This window comes from Balaenoptera borealis (assembly GCF_965194805.1).
Source record: "Balaenoptera borealis genome assembly, chromosome: 4".
In the NCBI taxonomy this organism is placed as follows: Eukaryota; Metazoa; Chordata; class Mammalia; order Artiodactyla; family Balaenopteridae; genus Balaenoptera; species Balaenoptera borealis.
Genome location: NC_138861.1, coordinates 49,544,829 through 49,565,749, shown reverse-complemented (window position 1 = coordinate 49,565,749; position 20,921 = coordinate 49,544,829). Strand labels below are relative to the sequence as shown.

Sequence of the window (20,921 nt, the reverse complement as noted above, 5' to 3'; positions counted from 1 at the left end):
CTCAGGGGGCCAAAACATTATCCTACCTTTGTTATATCTCAGTGCCATTTTGCACATAGTTTATAGGCAACAAATAATCATTTTTATGACCTTTAGCATACTGTTTAAACTTGTTAGAATGTAGATATTTTATGGTAAAATATATTCGAAATTTCATATGGAGTACTTTAAAGTGTTGTAAACCTCATGGTTTACATGAGACCCAGAGACTGAAGTCTTAGATAATTGCAGCTTATGTGAAGTCTCCATGCATCATCAGGACCCCTGGATATCAGTTAAAGCGAGAGAATCTGAATCTCTGAGCAATAATGAATGATTCTGATGTTCAGATTCACCAGGAAGAAATTGAAAGCCAAAGGAAGACCATGTTGTTAAATTACTGTATACGGTTACCTGGCTGGAAAAGGGAAAAAAAAAAATCATGGAAGCTAAAATACATCACTGTCATTAGATACTTAGGAGAATAAAAGATGTCTGGGACCTTGGAGGAGAAATAGAGAAGAAGACTAAGGGATGTCAAGTGTTTGAAAGAATCAAAGAAACCAAACACACAGAGAAAAGAAGCATTGGTGTCGCCCTGGAGGGGCAGTTCCCAATCATTCCACTGAGACCCCCAGGCCAGCTGAGACTCACTGCAGGTTAGCACAAGAGTGCAGTGACTCTAATTCTACGCCTTGCTCTCCTTCTCAAGGAAGCACCCGAAACTCAAGTGAAAGTAACCTTAAATCAACTTTAATTATAAATAAGCAAATCTCTTGCCAACATCACTATGTTAATTGTCATTAGCTACTCCTAGATTGCAACGTAGCTCATAGCACAGCAGCGTGACATCGAGCCTGAAAACTACTTGGGTATTTAACTTCTAGGTACTTTCTAGATCTCAAATCCCACGATTTACTGATGATTTTACTAAGAACTATTGAATTGTTGTTCAGTAGGTGGTTTTTATCCTCAAGATCTTTTTTAAAAAAAGCTTCTCTTTTAAGGAATCCATCTATTTGTAAAAGTATCTATTTCCAGTGGTTCTGCTGTGTTTGTTTCGATTATCACACAGGAATTCAGCTTTTTCCAAATATTCATTAAAAAAATGGAAGCCATTTTCCACTCAAAAAATGCTTTTCATTTTGTAAGACTCCAGAGTCCTTTACTGGTAACATGACAATTCAAACATGTTTGACATTAAGCTTCAACCCTAGAGCGGGAGGGGACCTGGCTTCCATTCCTTGGAATGCTTATTTGCTTGATTTCAAATCCCATGGCCCCTGAATCTATGAATTTTTAGAATTCTGCTTTTAGTCTCAGTCACATCCTCACTTGGTATGTGTGAGAAAGATATAAGGCCCAAATCGCTGAATGACTGAGTAGAATTTCCTAAATGAGAGTGAAAATTAGTCCTCTGAGTGAGAATGTAATGAGAATGCACCTTTGGCATCTTGGTTATTAAATGCTACTCCACTTTTTAAGAAGAGAAAGAGAGGGTGAGAGAGACAGATTGCTTGAGACTGAGATTGACCAAGGTTTCTAGTAAACCCTCCCCATGTAGTTAGAGGCAAACGAGGCAGTTGCTTATAGCTATGACATTCCTGACTAACAGGACTCCAGAACAATTTGTAACACAAGGGGCATGCCTGTGTTGATTCATCTTTCATATTAGTTCAGGGATATTTTCCATTAGGTAAAGCTGCTTTTATTTATATTTTTCATTTATTTATTTTTTTAACATCTTTATTGGCGTGTAATTGCTTTGCATTGTTGTGTTAGTTGCTGCTGTATAACAAAGTGAATCAGCTATACGAATACATATATCCCCATATCGCCTCCCTCTTACCTCTCCGTCCCACCCTCCCTATCCCACCCCTCTAGGTGGTCACAAAGCACCAAGCTGATCTCCCTGTGCTATGCAGCTGCTTCCCACTAGCTATCTACTTTACATTTGGTAGTGGATATATGTCCATGCCACTCTCTCACTTCGTCCCAGCTTACCCTTCCTCCTCCCCGTGTCCTCAAGTCCATTCTCTACGTCTGCGTCTTTATTCCTGTCCTGCCCCTAGATTCTTCAGAACCTTTTTTTTTTAGATTCCATATATATGTATTAGCATATTTTAAAGGTTCTTGAGACTTTTAAAAATATATCTCCATAAATGTTCTTCGTTAAGCCCATATTTCAGAGAATTCTTAATAGGTATTCCAGTCACTAGAGGGAATTAACCAGGTGGTACAGAGTATCATATGTAAGGCTCCACACACAGCCAGACAAGTCGAAATATGCCCTCGATTTTCAGAAGCCTCCTGGACCTTAATCTAGTCTCAATACTTTCCATTATTCATTCTAAACAATGTTTAAATATGGATGTGAGGTTAAAGCAAGGTGCTTTTATCTTCAAAGCAGTTGTCATTATCAGATGTGGGTAAATTGGTGCCAGAAAAAGGTGAAAAGAGGAAAATCTTCTAAATTCAACAAGTACTTATCGTGTACCTACTCACACACTACACAGTATGGAAGACATAAAAAAAATGGATAAAATAGTTGATGACATAAACTCAAGACATTTTTAATCTAATTGGCTGCAGAGTACCCACCCACCCCCCACCAAAAAATGTGTATTGCATGGAAGAATGTTCTCTGTGCAAGACAAAGTACTGGAGGAGTCCACTGAGGGGAGAGTTCCCATCAGTTGCACTAGATTGGAGAATAGAATTTGTATGTTTTCAAATTCTACATGTTCTCTCAGCTCCTCTTCTAATAAACCTCACAATGACCAAACCGGAACACTAAACCTCTAAATCATGAAAGATACATTTTTTTCGTATGATATTTCTTGTATTTGATTGCTATTTTTTCCTCGCTATAATTTCAATTTTTTAAACATTTTCTCATACCCCGACCTTTCATAATAAAGAGTGAATTCCTCGGGGCAGGGGCTAGATTTTTTGTCTCTGTGTATCCCTCAGCCACATGCCTGGTTAGGAGAGGCGCTTGGGTTGCTTGAGTGGCTAGCACATGAGACGCCAGGGTCCTTCTTTGTGTGTGATGCAGCAATGGCTTGGACCCCCTTGCCAGTCAGTACCAATACGTATTGAGAATAGCTGCTTCTTTCTGTCACGTAAAATCATTATGAACAGCATTAGAGAGAACATTTTTTTCCACTTTTAAGTAAATTCTTGAAGCAACATGAGCAAAGCTTTTTTAAAATATAAGCTCTTCCATTTTTTGCTTTTTATCTTTTCACAACAGTTTGGGTTTTGGTTATGTCTTTTAAATGTGACAATATTAAAATATTTCCAAAATATAAAAGATCCAGTACAGCTTTTGAAAAAGTCTTGTTTGGGAGGTAATCTTTGAACTTCTATTGTGCAAAAAGAAGTACCGAGCGTGACAAACAAAAATGAAAACCAACTACAACATGACATTAAAATAGTCAAAACGTGATCATCTTTTATATTTAGAGTCTGAAACAGAATAATTTTTAATTTTTAAAAAATATAATCATTAGAACAGAACAGTCAATAAAAATTGTGTTGTAAATAAATTAAGAGGATTTGGGTGTGGGTGGGAGGGTAGACTTCTAATGCTTCAAAATTTTGTGAGTGATTTTAAAATAAGAGTAATAAACCATGTACAGTTTAAAAAAAAAAAAAAGCTGATTAGACTTTTAACCTAACAGGCCTATTTTTGTTCCTGCCTGGGTTGTTTGGCTCTGTAGTTATAGTTTCTTAATAAATATGTACAAAATACACAGCAATACTGCCCTCTACAGTTCCCCTGTAAGACAGTCACTTGTCTTCAAGTGTGTAAATGCCTAGTTTTAAATGAACCTAACTTACATGGATGATTTCTGGTGTGTTTAGCTCTGATGTTAGTCTTAGCAGTAAGCAGCTGGGGCCATCCCCCGTCTCTCTGCATGGTGAACACTTAGAGAAGTCAAATCCTCTAAAATAGTTACATGATCCATCTTATTTCTATGAATATACGATATCCACAGTTCTTAAAAGCTTTTCACTCTGTGGTACAATTGGCAATACATACCCCCTTTTCTCATACATATGCCATACTGGAATTAGGTAAGTAGTCTGATATGCCAGAAAGACAGTGGAATATATAAAATCTGTGGAAAGTGTTTAAGATTAAAAATAATGATGCTGCCTTATAGTCACATTTTTTATTTGTAGCAGAGGAAAGTTAGTAGATTAAACTCAGTTGTCCTCAGTAATTAAAAGTAAAAAGTAGAAAGAATATGTGATCCAAACTAGCTTCAGTACCAAAAATTTTGGTGTTTAAATGAGATGTAGATATCTTTTTAATTATAGGTGCAAATGAGACACCATAAGAAACTAGTAGTCACATGATGTAATATATAAAAGCTTTGCAAAAAGACGTGAAAATAAAAATGTCTAAAGGAAGAAATGTTTTATCCCCCAAATATGTTGCAGAAAGGCATTATTTCCTGGTACATAATTGCAAAATCAGAATGAATTCAAATCTCAGTGTTGTTACATACTGTATGAGCTTTGGCATGTTGCTAAAACTCTCTGTGACTCACTTGTGAAATTAAATGGTAACTATATAAGTACTATATAATATTTGCTGCTAATATATTACTATTTTCAGAGTTAAATATTTGTATAAATTTGCTTCTGAGCATATGTAGGTTGTGGGGAGATTGAGGGCTTAACCATTGCCTTCTTTAGGATGTTAGTTGTAAGTAGCAGAATGCAACTCATATTAGTTTAAATTAAACAGAGCGGGTAATATTATAAGAATTCAGGGATTATTTTCAGAGCTCAAGGAAAAATCACCACCAAGTCTCAGGATAAACAAAAACACTTAACTTGAAAGTCTGGCAAGCAGTATTTTTCTCTGCTCTTGCTTGTCCTTGGATATTCTGTTTTGTCTGCATTATTCCTCTCTCTCTTGTCAGACTGCCTCTCCTTCAACATGTCAGAATATGGCCAGTCACAGCTCTAAAGATGTTGTTACACTTCTAGCTAGTCACACTAAGATACTGAATGACTTTTTTCTTAGCTCCAATCCCAAATTCCTAAGAACAGGACTCTAATTCAACATGGATGAGATGCTCAATTGTGACTAACCAGCTATGGCCATCAGGAGAAATATAGAGCTAACATGTTGTCTTTATGTCATTTTCTAAATGTAGACTTTAAGAGATTCCTTTAATTCGTGCTCTATAAGCAATCTCCAGTTCACCAACCTTTACATTTAAATGGTTGCCTGTTGGTTGTTGTTTGGAATTCCAAAATAATTTCCTGTGTCAACTCTGTTATACAGCATTGTTACAGCCTTAGGAGAATCTCACTCCATCCCTCCCCCAAAGAAAAAGTTGCAAATAAAAATTTGCTTAACTCACTATGTGTCTGAAAAATTATTACTAATTTCCATAGGAATCACACACTAAAGATTTTTTAAGACTATTCTATTTTCATACGATTTTGTCAGATTATCAAACTATGCATTCCATTCTATTGTTGTTTGGAAACATGGTCCCACCATGTTTTTAAGAATGTAGTTTTAACCATAGTGTATCGTGTTAGTTTAAAAAAAAAAAAAAAAATGAGTTCAGAGCTCCTCTCCGTGTTCTTGGCAAGTGAAGCTAGAACTCCCTCTTATATCCATCCATCCATCCATATATGTGCCTGGCACTATTGTAGACACTTAGGGAGACAGTATTAAAGCCAAAGTGTCATCTCTTCTGGAACTTGTTTCTTGGTAAGATAAAACAAACAAATAAGCAAATGTATAAACAATAAAGTATCAGTTAATGTATAAGTATCAGGTAATGATAAGTACTATGGTTTCTAAGAAAAATAAAGCAAATCAGGGAATTGTGATATGGAGTGACTGGGAAGTCTCTTTAACTGGGCAATGAGATCAGAGATTGCTAAACTTTAATTTAGCAGCTGTGGTTCTAGAGCTAGGACAGGGGCGTCCAGCAGAAGGGTGAGGGATCCAGGAGATTAAGAAGGCCAAGACAGCCTTGTTACCTTGCCCCATCAGAGGTACTTAATACCAAAATCGCTCTTGCTCACCCTCTTTCTAGAGCCCAGGGAATTAACTTGTCTCCTTACTATCTCTTCCTTCTTTTTTCCATTCAGAGATTTCCCCCTTCCCTGTTCTACTGCAGAGCCGAAATCTCAGAGAACTCTCCTCCCTTCTACACAGTTTTGTTGTGGTTTTCAAAGTATGTTTAATTTCCCTTTTTATAATCATTTTTAAAGTACTACATGAACACATGTTTTCCTGAATTATGGATTTCAAATCATCAGTCTCCCTGCCTAGATTTATAAACATGAATGTGTGTGTGCAAGTAATATATGTATGTGTTTATTTGTAAATAAAATAATTCAATACATATATTCACTTATGAACTTATTGGATGTAGTGTTCGTTCTTGTTCTGTATTTTTTTTTAACTTAATAATTTATTTTAGATATCTTTTTATATCAGCACACATAGATTTACTTTGTTCTTTTTAATAGCTGCATAGTATTTCATTGTACAGATGCAAAATAATTAAAATTTTCATCCAGCTCTTAATAGATATTTAGGTTGTTACAGTATTTCCTATTGTAAACAAAACTGCAATCTCATAACTTATGTCTTGGCAAAAAAATTTTTTATTGGAGTATAGTTGATTTACAATGTGTTATTTTCTAGTGTATAGGAAAATGATTCAAATATATATATATTCTTTTTCATATTCTTTTCCATTGTAGGTTATTACAAGATATTGAATATAGTTTCTTGTGCTATACAGTAGGACCTTGTTGTTCATTTTATATATAGTAGTTTGTATCTGCTAATCCCAAATTCCTAATTTATCCCTGCCCCCCTCCTTTTTCCCGTTTGGTAACCACAAGTTTGTCCTCTATGTCTGTGAGTCTGTTTCTGCTTTGTAAATAAGTTCTTTTGTATCATATTTTAGATTCCATATATAAGTGATATCATATGATATTTGTCTTTCTCTGTCTGACTTACTTCACTTAGTATGATAATCTCTAGGTCCATCCATGTTGCTACAAATGGCATTATTTTATTCTTTATTATGGCTGAGTAATAGTCAGTTGTGTATATATATACACCACATCTTCTTTATCCATTCGTCTGTCAGTGGACACTTAGGTTGTTTCCAGGTCTTGGCTATTGTAAATAGTGCCGCTGTGAACATCGGGGTTCATGTATCTTTTCGAATTAGAATTTTCATCTTTTCCAGATATATGCCCAGGAATGGAATTGCTAGATCATATGGTAGTTCTATTTTTAGTTTTTTAAGGAACCTCCATACTGTTCTCCAAAGTGGCTGCATCAATTTGCATTCCCACCAACAGTGTAGGAGGGTTCCTTTTTTTCCACACCCTCTCCAGCATTTATTATTGTGGACTTTTTGATAATGGCCACTGTGACCAGTGTGAGGTGACACCTCACTGTAGTTTTGATTTGCATTTCTCTGATAATTACCAATGTTGAGCATCTTTTCATGTATGTCTTGGCAAATATTATATGGTATCACTTTATGTGAAATCTAAGAAATAATACAAATGAATCTACATACAAAACAGAAACAGACCCTCAGACATAGAAAACAAACTAATGGTTATCAAAGGGAAAGGGAGTGTGGGAGGTATAAATTAGGAGTATGGGATTAACAGATACAAACTACTGTACATAATATAGATAAGCAACAAGGATTTACTGTACAGCACGGGGAACTATATTCAATATCTTGTAATAACCTATAATGGAAAATAGTCTTTAAAAAATTATATATATATAACTGAATCACTGTGCTATACACCTGAAACTAACACAATATTGTAAATCAACTATACTCCAATAAATATATATATATGTGTGTGTGTGTATATATATATATATATATATATATATATATATATATATATCGGCATACTAGCTATGTCAAATGCTCTGTGTGTGTGAGTGTGTATGTATTAAATTTATTTATAAATTAGTTTAACAAAATAAATTCTGGAGTCTATAAGTAAAAAAATGGTCAAATATTGGCAATTTTATGTGGTTTAACCTAATTGTAAAATTCCTCTCCAAGGCTCTGAGCCCAACTTTGTTCGTTTTTAATTTCTAACAGCTGTTGAAACAGAGAGGCAATATCTTAGAGGCTAAGCTCTGTTGGATCAAGTGAAAAAACTATATGGCTTGTTATCACTACAAAATCATAGTTTCCTATTAACTAGACCTACATTTCCATTCGGGAATGTTCCCAGGAGACTGCCTTCCCATCCTCTAGTGCCAGAGGGAGTCCTTTATAGTAGGAATCAGGTAGCTGAATAGCGGAAAGGAGAAAATATGGACCAGGCTGGCTCTAGAATGACATTTGGTAAATCATTAACCTTTCTAGCTTGATTCCAGTAATAAATACAGATAACATCTACCTTAAAAATAAATGAAATAATTCCTACAGCACTCCCTAGCACAGTATTTGACCCTAAATTCTTGCTTAATAAATCACATCTTCCTTCCTCCTTCCCTTCCCCCTTCTCTCCTTCCCTTTCTCCCTCCTTCACATCTATGCTCTCAATCTCCAAACTACAGGGGGATGGCAAGGAGGAGAGGGCCTCTCTAGGCCACATAACCACACAACCATCGACAGGCATTCGGAAGCCATTTCTGCCCCAGAGATAGGCACTGAGCTACTTCAGTCATCCGATAGGTGCTCACTGCTATCTTATAGGTCAATGGCCTGGGCACAGCGCACAAAGCCTGGCACCACAGAGTCTGGATACATCCTAATTGAGGCCCAATCTGTGTGTGCAGTTACTGGGGAGCTCAGTGGATAAACACAACTTCTTCCATATTACTATCCGTCGCTTGCAAAACACTGGGCCCACCAGGAAGCATCACTCCCCTGTTTCACAGGCTTCTCTCAGAGCCACCCTCAACTTCAACTCCAAGAAGCACAGATTTCTACTTCAGTGTCATTTGTGTCTGCTGAACTGCCTTTGTGTTTATTCTCCCTTTTTTTAAGGTTTTTACAATAACATTTATTTCCTAAAAGTTAACATGTGCATAATAGGAAACCAAAAAACACAAAAAGCAAAAAATAAAGTCATCCATAATCACAAGCAGTTTACCATTTGATGTGTCCTTCTAGTTCTCCTTTTTGTATCTACACAACTAAGCATCCATTTTTATGTAATTAAGATCATACAGTTATGTATTATGCTTTTTCACACATCATGAATATTTACCATTTCAAAGTCCCAAAGCTATGAGTATTTTGATAACCAAGAATACACTCCACCAACTCAATCTGGAAGGAAAAAAATGTAATCCTGCCTTTCTTGGTAACAAAAATTTCATAAAAGACAAAAATGGCAACAGGCTTTATTCTCTTCGAAAACTCGGGAAACTCAGATACTGTTCCAGACTCTGACTTGGCTCTTATTCAGTGTTTTTGTTTTTGTTATTTTTAATTTTATTTATTTTTGGCTGCCTTGGGTCTTCGTTGCTGCGTGCGGGCTTTCTCTAGTTGCGGTGAACGGGGGCTACTTTTCGTTGTGGTGCACGGGCTTCTCATTGTGGTGGCTTCTCTTCTTGCGGAGCACGGGCTCTAGGCGCGTGAGCTTCAGTAGTTGTGTCACGCCGGCTCAGTTGCTCCACGGCATGTGGGATCTTCCTGGACCAGGGATCGAACCTGCGTCCCCTGCATTGGCAGGTGGATCCTTAACCACTGCGCCACCAGGGAAGTCCCTCATTCAGTGTTAATTCGTTGGTATTAAATATGAGGGCCCATCACTTTTTTACAGATGAGAAAAGGAGACATTGTGCTTATGTTTTGAAATTGTGGAGGGATTTCCATGGGAGTTGGAAAGGGACAGACCTGAGTTCCAGACCTGACACTGGCACTTAGTATCTTTATTCTGTGAGCAAACTGCTCTACATTTCTGAGCATCAGTTTCATTTCCTGTAAAATGGGTTAATAACTCTCATTAAAATTGCTGGGTTGTGTTTCTCATGTATTACTTGAGAAAATGTATGCTAAGTACCTGACACCTTGCACAGCACAAGGAAGCCCTAAATAAAGGTTCACCTTGACTTATGATTCTCTGTATTGATCTGCCACTAGAGATACTTGCCTCTATTCACTGCCAGAATTTCAGGACCGTAGAGGATTTGTGTTGCCAGGAATAGGGCAATGTAAATTTTGGCAGCATTGATTAAAATATTTTTTTCAGGAATAGGAACTGAAGTTCTTTCAGTTATCTGGTTGATGTTTAATCTGGGAAAAGTTCTTAAATGGGTATAAGAGGATGAGAGAATGAGCAAATAAGGTATCTTCTGACACCTCCTTGTCACTGGTGTAGAAGAAGAGAAAGAATGTGTCTTTTTGAAGCGATTGTTATACTGATTACAAAGCCCCTTACATAATGACGACCACAGATTTGAGTTATATAGAGATGTTCCAATGGTAGGAGTACATTCTGATAATTGTCAGGTTGCTTTTTTTCTTCTTTTTTCTTCTTATTCTGTCTTATTGTCATAGTGGACTTGGTGTGATTAGAAATGTTACTGCTTTCCATAGGGGTTAAACCTAGGAAGGGGAGGGGACTTAGAGATATAGTTCGCAGATAGTAAGGTAATCATTCTGTGGGATCTTTACTTCAAAGTCTCATGCACACATCAGACTGTAATAAGCCCTGCCTTTGCTTCAATTGCTAAGAAACCTTTCTCTTAATGCTAGGGTATCATCCTAGCCTTTGAATCTGTGCATGTTTCAGAATAGTGTTTAGAAGCCAACATTTCTATAAAGCAATTTGTGGGCCACACACATAAGCCTTTATGCACTAGCTGATGGCTGTTTCAGATACTTGACTGTTAAATTGGTTTTGAAAAGAGGAATGTTCCCTTTTCTGGCTTATTTTCAGATTAGCATCATCCTTCTGAACAAACAATAGTTTTCCTGGAAATATGCCTATTTACCGATATCTTTCTGATTAAGCATGATCTTTCACTTCATTTTAACTTTCAAATTATAACTTCCATTGACAGTACACAGCAGATTTTTCTCATGTATTATCCTTATTAGAATAACTTCAGTGATGTTTAGGTTCTTATCATAATCCCTAGAAAGGCTCAGATTGGAATAGTCCTCTGAGGAGATATATGGTAGGCAACACAACTTTAAAAGTCCAACTTAAAATTCAGTGAATTCATGAAGAATTTAATACTACCTAGTTGGGTAGACATTGAATTCTAAGTTCTCGTGAGCAAGTAATGTCTAGGTTTGCCTCTTGAAAAACTATAAAGATAAGGAAGAGCAATTTGTAAGAGACTTTAATGTCTGCCAGATACTGAAAGCAGCCAGAAAATACGAGAAAGGGCACTGAACCGAGAACTGTATTTAATCCTGGCTCAAACATTTGTGAATCATGCGACACTGAGCAACCCACTTAAATCTTCAGTTCTTCTGTTTACAAGTCTGTAAAATTGGGATGATTATTCCTGTCCTGTTCACCTCCTATGGCTGTCACAAGAATCAGATTAGAAGATGCATGTGAAAGAGCTTTGTAGCTATACAGTGCTCTTCAGATGTAAGTCTTTGGTATAGGTTGCCTCTAGTCTAAGTTCTGTAAGCTTTTTGAGGACAAAGATTGTATCTTTGAGTCATGAGCACTATATTGTCCTGAACAAGTGAATGAAGGGAGGTGATTCCCCCTCTGCAATTTTCTGTGCGGTTGTTTATTTTGCATTTTTTCCAGAATCACAAAGTATAACTTTTTTTGTTTACCATCTCAGTATACTTATGGGGAAAATTCTCCCTTTATTTGAACTAACTCACTTACCTAGTAAGAGCCTTTAAACTTAGCAAGTGAACGCTTCTTGTGGAGAAGTCCATTCCTAATCTCAGGGCATTGCATTTCTAAGTGTATCTGATGTCAGCGATCAGAATGCAGACATGTCAAAGCTTGTATGGCACTGAGTGTTACAACACATGAAATAACCCTGAATTCTTCATTGATTAAATAGCATGTTTAATTTTATTAGAAAGTAAACGTATTCCTTCATGGGGTACCACTGCTTCAGCTACTGACCTATGGGGAAAAAGTTAGTGCTCTGGGAAACTTCCATTATTTTATATCAATTATGACTGGTAACACTGAATTGAGTATTGTTCATGGCCCCTTCTAGCAAAAGATAAAATGCAAAGAAATGCAATAATGTTTGAGACTGCAAGAGCCAACAGATGATACAATATATCCATACCCATCAAATTCTTTTTTAATAGTTAATAGATGAACTGATTAAACTGAAATGATTGCAAGTATTTAAGCTATTCTATACATTTAATCAATAAGATGCATTTTTAGGGATTGAACATTATGACCCACACTTAACTCACCTTCTAAAAATTAGAGCCTTAACATTTCATATCTAACTTCAAATGTTGAAATTCCAATCTCAAAACTTTTTAATTATACTACAATTTTAGGGTATTACAAATATTCCCTTATTTTTATTGGAAAAGAACTTACAGAGCCCAGTTCCTCATTTCCAAAATTTATAAGAATCAGAGTCTCACAGTAAAAAAAGAGGGGAAGTATTTTGAACAAATATTTCAAGGTACTGAATAAGCTCTTCTCTTAGTATCTTTTGTGCTTTCAGTGACTTGAAATTTTTCAAAGACAAATAACTTTTGAGTAAAGAAAGTGTTTATACGTTTACAGAGGAAAAGTCTCATAAATCACACGTAAGGCAGGTCCAACCCCTTTGCCACCTATTGTTCATTTGTGGCTTGCTATGGAAGGCATTTTATTTCCTGAAGTTGGCTGTATTTTGTCGACCTCCAGGACTCAAGATCTGTTTACTGAGCGGCAGTATAATTCCAAAGCCCTTGTTGAACACGGGGGTTGGAGTTAAGACTGGAATAGGGGGGTCCCTCAGTGGCTGCACTGGCTCTAATTCTATAGCAATGATGAAGGAATAAATTCATTTCAGGGTATTACTGGGGCCCTGAGAAATCTTAACTATGTTCCAAAGTTATTTTCGTGTGTTCTCTTGTTTGTCTTCTGACCAGAACAGTTGTCTGAAGGTCCCTGGAATCAGGCTCTTCTCTGAGGTCAGATGACCTTTCTGAGCCTAGAATGAATCAGTTACAGAACATTTGAGTCAGGCTGCCTCTCTCTTTCTCCCAGGACTAGTTTCTTCCTGATTGTAACCCTAGGGGGATATACCAGACACTCACTAGAGGGCAGCAGGGGGTCAGTGGAACCAATTCTTTAGGAACTTGCTAGACTGTATTATGTGCTTTGAAAAATGCCTAACAGTTTTTAAAAGTTTATTCACTGCCACTTCCATTACAAAATGCAGTGGCATCAAGAATCTATTCATGTGGGTGTGTTTGTTTCACAAAAACCTGGAATAAAAGACACATATAACCTAGCTATTTTAATGCAAGAAGTCTATCAATTGCAAGGCGTTCATCAGCTACACCTGTGAGAGTGCGGGTCCCTGAAGGACTGGTCTCTGTGTCCATGATAGGAATCAAGCCACAGCTGAGTAGATTGTGAGGGAGGAGGCCTAACATCCAGGAGTGAGAAATGAGGGAAAATGGCTGGACCTCTCCAATAGCTGGGGCGACAGGGGGAAAAGGGGTGGCAGGTGAAGAGGTATTCCCTCCATTCAATAATGAACCGTATCCTCCAGCTCCACCCAGGCAGTGTGTTTGCAGGAAGGAATATCACTCGCACTATTTTCCGATGCAGCCCCCTAAGGAAATTGGGGAAAGGGGCGTGGGCATCTCCGTATTCCCTCCATTCAATAATGAACCATATCCTCCAGCTCCACCCAGGCGGTGTGTTTGCAGGAAGGAATATCACTCGCACTGTTTTCCGATGCAGCCCCCTAAGGAAATTGGGGAAAGGGACGTGGGCATCTCCTTTTGCAGTTTTATGCTGCGAGAGGGGAGCCCAGCCACTCTGCGCACATGGCACGTTAGAAGGAGGGAAGTGAGCAGGTTGACAAGGGAATGACTTTATGAAACGTCATGAGGGGGAACAACTAACTTTGTGGAAGGTGGCAAGGACGAGGGGGAGACAAGAGAGAAGAAGGATTTGAGTCATTGTGCGCTGTGCAGTGAGCGTGAAATGCAGAGACCACAGTCTGTGGAAGACAACAGTAAAGGCTGTCAAGGAATATGATGCATGAGCCACCCCAGGACCCTTCTAAGCAAAGGAGAGGAGTAAGGTACCGAAGGTTCTATAATCTTGCTAGTGAGACTTGAATATAAAAATTATTTTTCTTATCCTTTTTATTGTTACCACACTCCTTCCAGGCATCCTATAGGATGGCATGAACTGGACAACTTAGTTCTCAATTAACAGAAATAATTGCAGTTTCATCCCCACATTTCACTCTCTGAGGTTCATTGTGGATAAATATGACATACCAGTGTACAATTTTGCTTTTAATTTGAATATCACTGGGAAAATATTAATCCCCATCTCTATTTTTCTCTGTGTCAGCTGGGGACCCTTTGCATTAGAATCACACGGGATGAACTGATTCTTATACATTAATAATTTTAGGAGGAAGAATTTATTAAGGACTCTAAAAGAAAGATATAACCAAATGTCAAGGGAACATAAAGAAGGGGGGCATTACTTTCTGCCAGAAGACTCTGGGAAGATTTAATGGGGAAAATGGCATTTGAAAAGATTCTCAAAATATAGGTAAGATTTTTTTACAAGGAAAGTAGTGGGAATAACATTCTCGCACAAAGGAACAGTTACCTGTTCTATACCTGCTTGGCTAGTGAAGAGAGATTGATGACTGAAATATTGGCACAGAGGTTGAACCCAGCTTGTAAAAGGCTTTATGCACAGTGCTAAGAAGTTTGAAATGTAGTCTGTGGTCACTTCAGCAGGTGTCTGCACAGAGCTATGTAATCAGAATGGCACTTGAGGACAGCTTCTCTTTCTGTAGGGCTGGGGCAAAGACTGAAGGCAAAGGCATGTTAGGAAGTAGAAGAGACTGTTCAGGTCTGAGGAAATGACTCTGTGAAGTAGAGCTATGGCTGTGGGAATGGAAGAAGGGAATGAACAAAACAGGCATTAAGGAGGGAAGAAGTTGGTTGTTTAACCTGAAATTTTTTAAATGTGCTTCATCAATTCTTGGAACGAGGGAGGAGCTTTGTCTTCAAAAACTTTGTGTGTTGCAACCGTGGATCAGTTGGGATGTGGCCAAAGACAATCCAACTCTGTCTTCAAGGTTCCACAATTGACTCAGAGAGGGAGACAATGAAGAGGTAACGAGAGAGGAAAATATGTCTTGTTAACTGAATGCTGCAAAGTGTTGCAGATAGATGGGGCTTCATTTAGCCAAATGAAGATAAACTTTTCTTTCTTACTTCCTCGGTTTGGGTTTACTGAATTACATGTTAACGTGTTTTAATTCAATGTGCTTGTTAAATTAAATATCACAAGGTTATTTCAATGAGGAGATATCTAATTTTAACCCCAAATAATAATAAACAAAATTTAAACTTTGAGATAATTGCAGTCAAGTCGAATTTACATGGTTCAGGATTGCATTATTTTAATATTCAGTAGTACTGCTAGAATAGTATTCAGCAGTCACAATGAGCTCAGTAACCTGAGTTTTGCTCTTATACTTCTTATTTAGTAAATTTTTCAATCCTAGGAAACACCATTCTTTTATATTGTGATGGAATCTTACAGGCAGGTCTAAGAAACTTAGAATTTCCTATTTGAACTTTTCTTGACTGTAGCATGGAGCTTCCCGTATGCCAACAGAAATGACATTTTCTTTCTGCTATTTGAGTAATCTGCTTCCAAACAGGAAAAACAGGGACTAGGACCAAACGCCTGTGACAATTACCTTTGGAGCAAGATTTGAAGCCAATTAAATCATATCCATATGATTTTGTTTGGACTATAATTGCTATCGCAATGAGATGCAGGAAGAACAGAAGGCCCTGCAGCCAAAAAGGACAGAACTTGGAAGAGTTCAAGGCCCATCACATTAGTGATTCTTACAAATTGTACTCAGAAGAGATCTGACTTGCCCCAAGCAGTTCACAAATTGAGCAGTCCAACTGTATCTTTCGTACATTTTCTGCTTTCCAGTTATGACAGATGCGTACTTGTTGTGTTCCAATTGCTCTCTAAAATACATTTCTCAGCCGCCTGCCTCTGCCTGTTCTCAGTCATCGATCAGTATTGCTAACAGCTTATCAATAATTTAAAACAAAAATCTGGAGCAATGAGACCTCTGTAGGCATTGCAGTGTCAACAGGAAAAATGAAGACATGGTAATGAGGAAAACATTAGTCTGATTATTTTAGGAGGGATACATTCTCATGCTTTCGTGGTTGTGTAGAAGCTGTAATTACCTCCCCCCCCCCCCCCAGTGCTTCAGGTCACAACAGCTTGGAGAGTGCTGAAGTTCTTCGTAATTTGATTCTCTCTTGTTATTCTGTGCTTTATCAAAGTTAGAGAAATGTGCACCCAAATCTTACCAGTACACCCAAGATAGTTCTAGAGTTTTTTTCTCCAAGCCTGGGATGATTTATCTTTAGTCGCAGCATGTGCTGACACCTCTGAATAGCTGAGAATGCTCTCCTCAACAGAACTCCTCAGCGCTCACCTGCATCCCACCCTAAAAGAGCCCTGCTGGGAACACTTGGGTCTTCATTGGTCTTTTGTTTATATGAGTGAATTCTCGCGTTATTTCCTCTAAGCTGGAAGTTGTAATCAAAAGGTGAATCACAGAACTGAGAGAAAGGAGTTAAAGGGAAACCAATGGAAATTATATTTAGAAAACTGAGTAGACTGAAAGAGGATATTTTTAAAGGAACAGAAAATAAAGCCCTGATGCATGGGTCAAATTAAGAATGAATATGGTATGAGAAAGGGGTGGAGTTTCAGATGAAGCAAAAAATATGCCTAAAATACGTTATGCGTTCTCTCTGTGGGATGGAATGACGTTGAGAGTTTCAGAAGCAGAGAGCACCCCAAGGAGCAGACAACAGAGATGACCTCTTTCCACCTCGGCATTACAGAAGACTTAACCTTCTGGATGCCGACTCTGCCTTTCTTGGGGAGAGCATAAGGTTCAGTGAACCAACAAATGGATTGAAGGTGTTTGTAAAGAGGAAAGACTGAGTCCATAGTAACGGCTGTATTATGATCAACAGTGCTACTTTGTTTCTTTGTTTATGTCTCACAGCCTTTATATTGTCTTTTCGAGAACTGAGCCAGTTGGCCAGTGGCCATGGTAAAATTTTCGTTGCTAGTGAACATGAATACATCCCATCAGTGGATGCATCTTTCAGTATTCTGCTTAAACTCTGCTTTCCATTTGAAATGTCATATAGTTATAGGTGAATAGAGAACAGTATTTAAGAAAAAATGATTTGCTCAAAATAGTGTCCAAATACTAAGCTACGTTATGGAACAATTATCAGTATCATTAAGTAATTTGCTTCTATTTTTGTATAAAAACTATAGCATGCAGTTACATTTAAGGAAAGTATTTGACTTTGAGCATTTGTCTCATGTCCAGAAGATCGTAGGGTACATTTTCTAAGAGAATGAGAAGGAAAGAAGGTTGTCAGAGACGGATCCGAGAGGGAAAATGTGATGACCTACTACTGCCAGCCTTCTACTTTTCTAAACTTCTCTGTACCAAACCTAATTAACATAAATTAGCAAGTATTATTATTAATAAAACTATGGTTCCTTTAAAGGTGGCAATCTAATTACTTTATCCAATATTTTATCTGAATTATTCCTCAGACAATTCTGTGAGATAGATTATTATTTTCTATTTTACAAATTAGGAAAGTGAGGGGAACCAAAAGGTTAAAAAACAAATACCTGACATCATGTAGCCCATGAGGGAATGAGCTGGGATTGGTCCAGGTCTGTCTGTCCCACGCTTTAGTATTTAGGGTCTGCTGCCTTCCCTTACAGCCAGAAACTCCTCCAACAGCAGGCCCACTGAAAGAAAGGAAAGCAATTTCCTGTTACACTTATGCAAAGAATTCCTGTGTGCCTAAAATAAAAGGATTTACTCTACACCATTGGTTTAATTAGCATAACTGTGAAGATCAACGAGTTCAGAAATGCTTTTTTTTTAAGAAAGGAAAACCAAGATGACATGGCATAAAACTTGGAGTAGCTATGATTTTTTTAAGCACATGTTTAAAATTTAATGACAATAGCTTATCTTCTTTTAAACGACTGATTTTCCTATTAATATCTAAAATAAAATATTTTTTAAAGTATAAATTTTGCACCTTGCAAACATTGTATCAGTATTTTGAGTATATATCCACTGCCACATTCTGGTATTTTATAATTGCAGGAAGTCAGTATTCCAAGTGGAATGATTTGGTGTCGTTATTTTGTTCTGAAAAAGCACACAGTATAGCACTGGCTTGTGATAAATCATTGACATTCTGCTATGGTGGCCAGACCATTATTTTCTTATATTAAGAAAAACACTGAGTGCAGCAAACCAGAATTATAGCCCATGTCATATTATTTGCAAGAACAATAACTAAGGTGCCTAGGGCACTTGCATAAACCGCTGTTTCTTGTATTTTCCAGGTGATAAACCTATTAGTTTGGCAATTTATAGAAAAGCCATAGATCCATCTCAGTGCCACTGGAATAACTGATGCCCCTTTGGCAGGGTACATCTACCAACAACAAGAGGTGGAGGGTGGGAACCAAGGAAGAGGCCTGGGAGAGAGGGTCAGTGTCTAACCACCTACCAGCTGGGAAGAAAGGAGAGGAGCCCAGAGCCTTCAAGTGTCAGAGGGAGGAGTCCAGGATTACTTAGTCATTTATTCTTGGTTTGTCTGTCTGTTCATTGATTTCTTTATTTTAAAGGGAGAATATGTGTTAAATACTTCTCTTTACCTTCCTGAATTATTACAGTCTCTAAATTTTCAGAAGTCTATGATATACGTATCATCTAAGCTATCACAAGCATGCTTTCTTACCAGGATTGAGAAAGCGTCTTCCACATGAAAGGCTTTTTTACAAAATACAAAAGCAGAAGTAAACAGGATTGATACTTACATTAACATTGCATGTAAACTCCAAAAGTCAGCATTCTATATTTTCCTTATCAGAGTATATATCACACTTCATTTTTTTCAATGTTCATTTTCTGTCTCTTCTAATAAATGTTAAGGTCTGTGAGGAAATAGATTTGCAAATTTTCGAAGTATAGAATTCAGTATAGAATTCAGCATCGAATGCAATGTTGAATGCCATGGAGTTCATAACACTGAGGGTTTCTTGAAAATTTAATGACGGTTTTTTGGGGGTTTTTTCCCTGCCAAGAAACTCTAAGCCAAATATTCTTTTCTCCAGCTTTCCTTTAATTTGTACCTCCTCACACTTTATTTTAGAGCATTATCATAGATAGGCTGAAGAAATCCACTTTTCTATTTACTATGATGTGAGGGCTTTACGAGGCAACATTTTATATTTGTTCTCCCCTGCAATAATCAATGCATTAAAAGGGAGGCGATGCTATGCAGGGATACTTAAACAATCAATGAAACACATTCCCAAGCAACAATAATGTGAGGGAGGCACTGCAATTTGATTAGTGACCTTTTCATTCAGTATAGAGATAACCTTTACTGATATCATTAACCAGATGAAACCCTGGTTTGAAGCCGCTCTTTTAAGCACAGAGCTTGGTATTGATTGAGAAGCAAGATCTGAGATTTTGTTAGTGTCGAGCTGTTTACAGAAACAAGAGGTACATTCCTCTCCTTTTCTCCAATCCCCGAAGTAATTGTTTTTTACCATCAGCTAACAGAGGAGAAACCAAGGACATTTTCTTACTTCTGTTCTTTTGCTATATACACAGAAAGCTGTTTAAGTGAAAGAGCACTTTCTGTATGCTATAAGGATGGAGGCTTTTGTATTAGCAATTCTGGTGTGGCATAAGTGCATCCCCTTTTCTGTTATTTTATTCTCAAGGATCACTCATTATACTGCTCCTTGTTAGTACTTTTCAATTCAGAAAGCCTACACTACTCCTACATGTGTTTACATTTAAACAAACCAGGTACACTTAATTGTTGCCCTGTGAAAGGCATATGTTATCATGGGGAAGACCTAGAGATTTTTGCCTTTTGGCCCAAATGGCTGATTATCTTTGAAAGGTTTAATCTGCATCTGCTTGCATACCATAAAAATAGAGTATTTGTTTGGTCTTTTAATGAATGCACATAGGAATCAAACATTAAGTTTTAATTCCTGAGCTAATGTTTAAATGAAAGTCAACTCTTAAGTTGAATACACTATACATTCTAGAAAAAGAGAAGTTTAGGGCTTTTTAACTTAATTTGGTGAGATCAATTTGAGAATAATTCTTTTTATGGTATATGAATTGGATTGTGTAGTGCCTGGAATATTAGAACGTGCATTTGAGTGGAATTATGAAGTCTGATTGATTTGCAGACTAAGTTCATAGCATGTAAGTGTGATCTATGGATTCAGAATGAATAATTAATGTTTGGCAAATAAACACTAGAAAAAAATGAATCAAAATATTTACTAAGGGGACTTCCCTGGTGGCGCAGTGGTTAAGAATATGCCTGCCAAGGCAGGGGACAAGGGTTTGAGCCCTGGTCCGGGAAGATCCCACATGCTGCGGAGCAACTAAGCCCGTGCGCCACAACTACTGAGCCTGCACTCTAGAGCCCGCAAACCACAACTATTGAGCCCTCGTGCCACAACTACTGAAGCCCGCGTGCCTGGAGCCTGTGCTCCGCAACAAGAGAAGCCACTGCAATGAGAAGCCCGAGCACTGCAATGAAGAGTGGCCCCCGCTCGCCGCAACTAGAGAAAGCCCGTGCACAGCAACAAAGACCCAACAC

General features: G+C 37.7%; 1 protein-coding gene and 1 long non-coding RNA gene across 3 annotated transcripts in view; one reads left to right on the top strand and one right to left on the bottom strand.

The window, feature by feature from the left end:
- ARHGAP24 (Rho GTPase activating protein 24) overlaps positions 1–20,921 on the top strand; it is a 518,667-nt gene that overhangs the window by 264,213 nt on the left and 233,533 nt on the right. The gene's annotated exons all lie outside the window — the stretch shown is intronic.
- The window catches only part of LOC309628312, a 33,741-nt gene continuing 14,309 nt past the window's right edge, over positions 1,490–20,921 (bottom strand). Inside the window, exons 2-3 of the long non-coding RNA XR_014244408.1 lie at positions 16,530–18,012; positions 1,490–15,065 (exon numbers count right to left, since the gene is read on the bottom strand). This is a non-coding gene — a long non-coding RNA (uncharacterized lncRNA). The remainder of the gene's footprint in view (positions 15,066–16,529; positions 18,013–20,921) is intronic.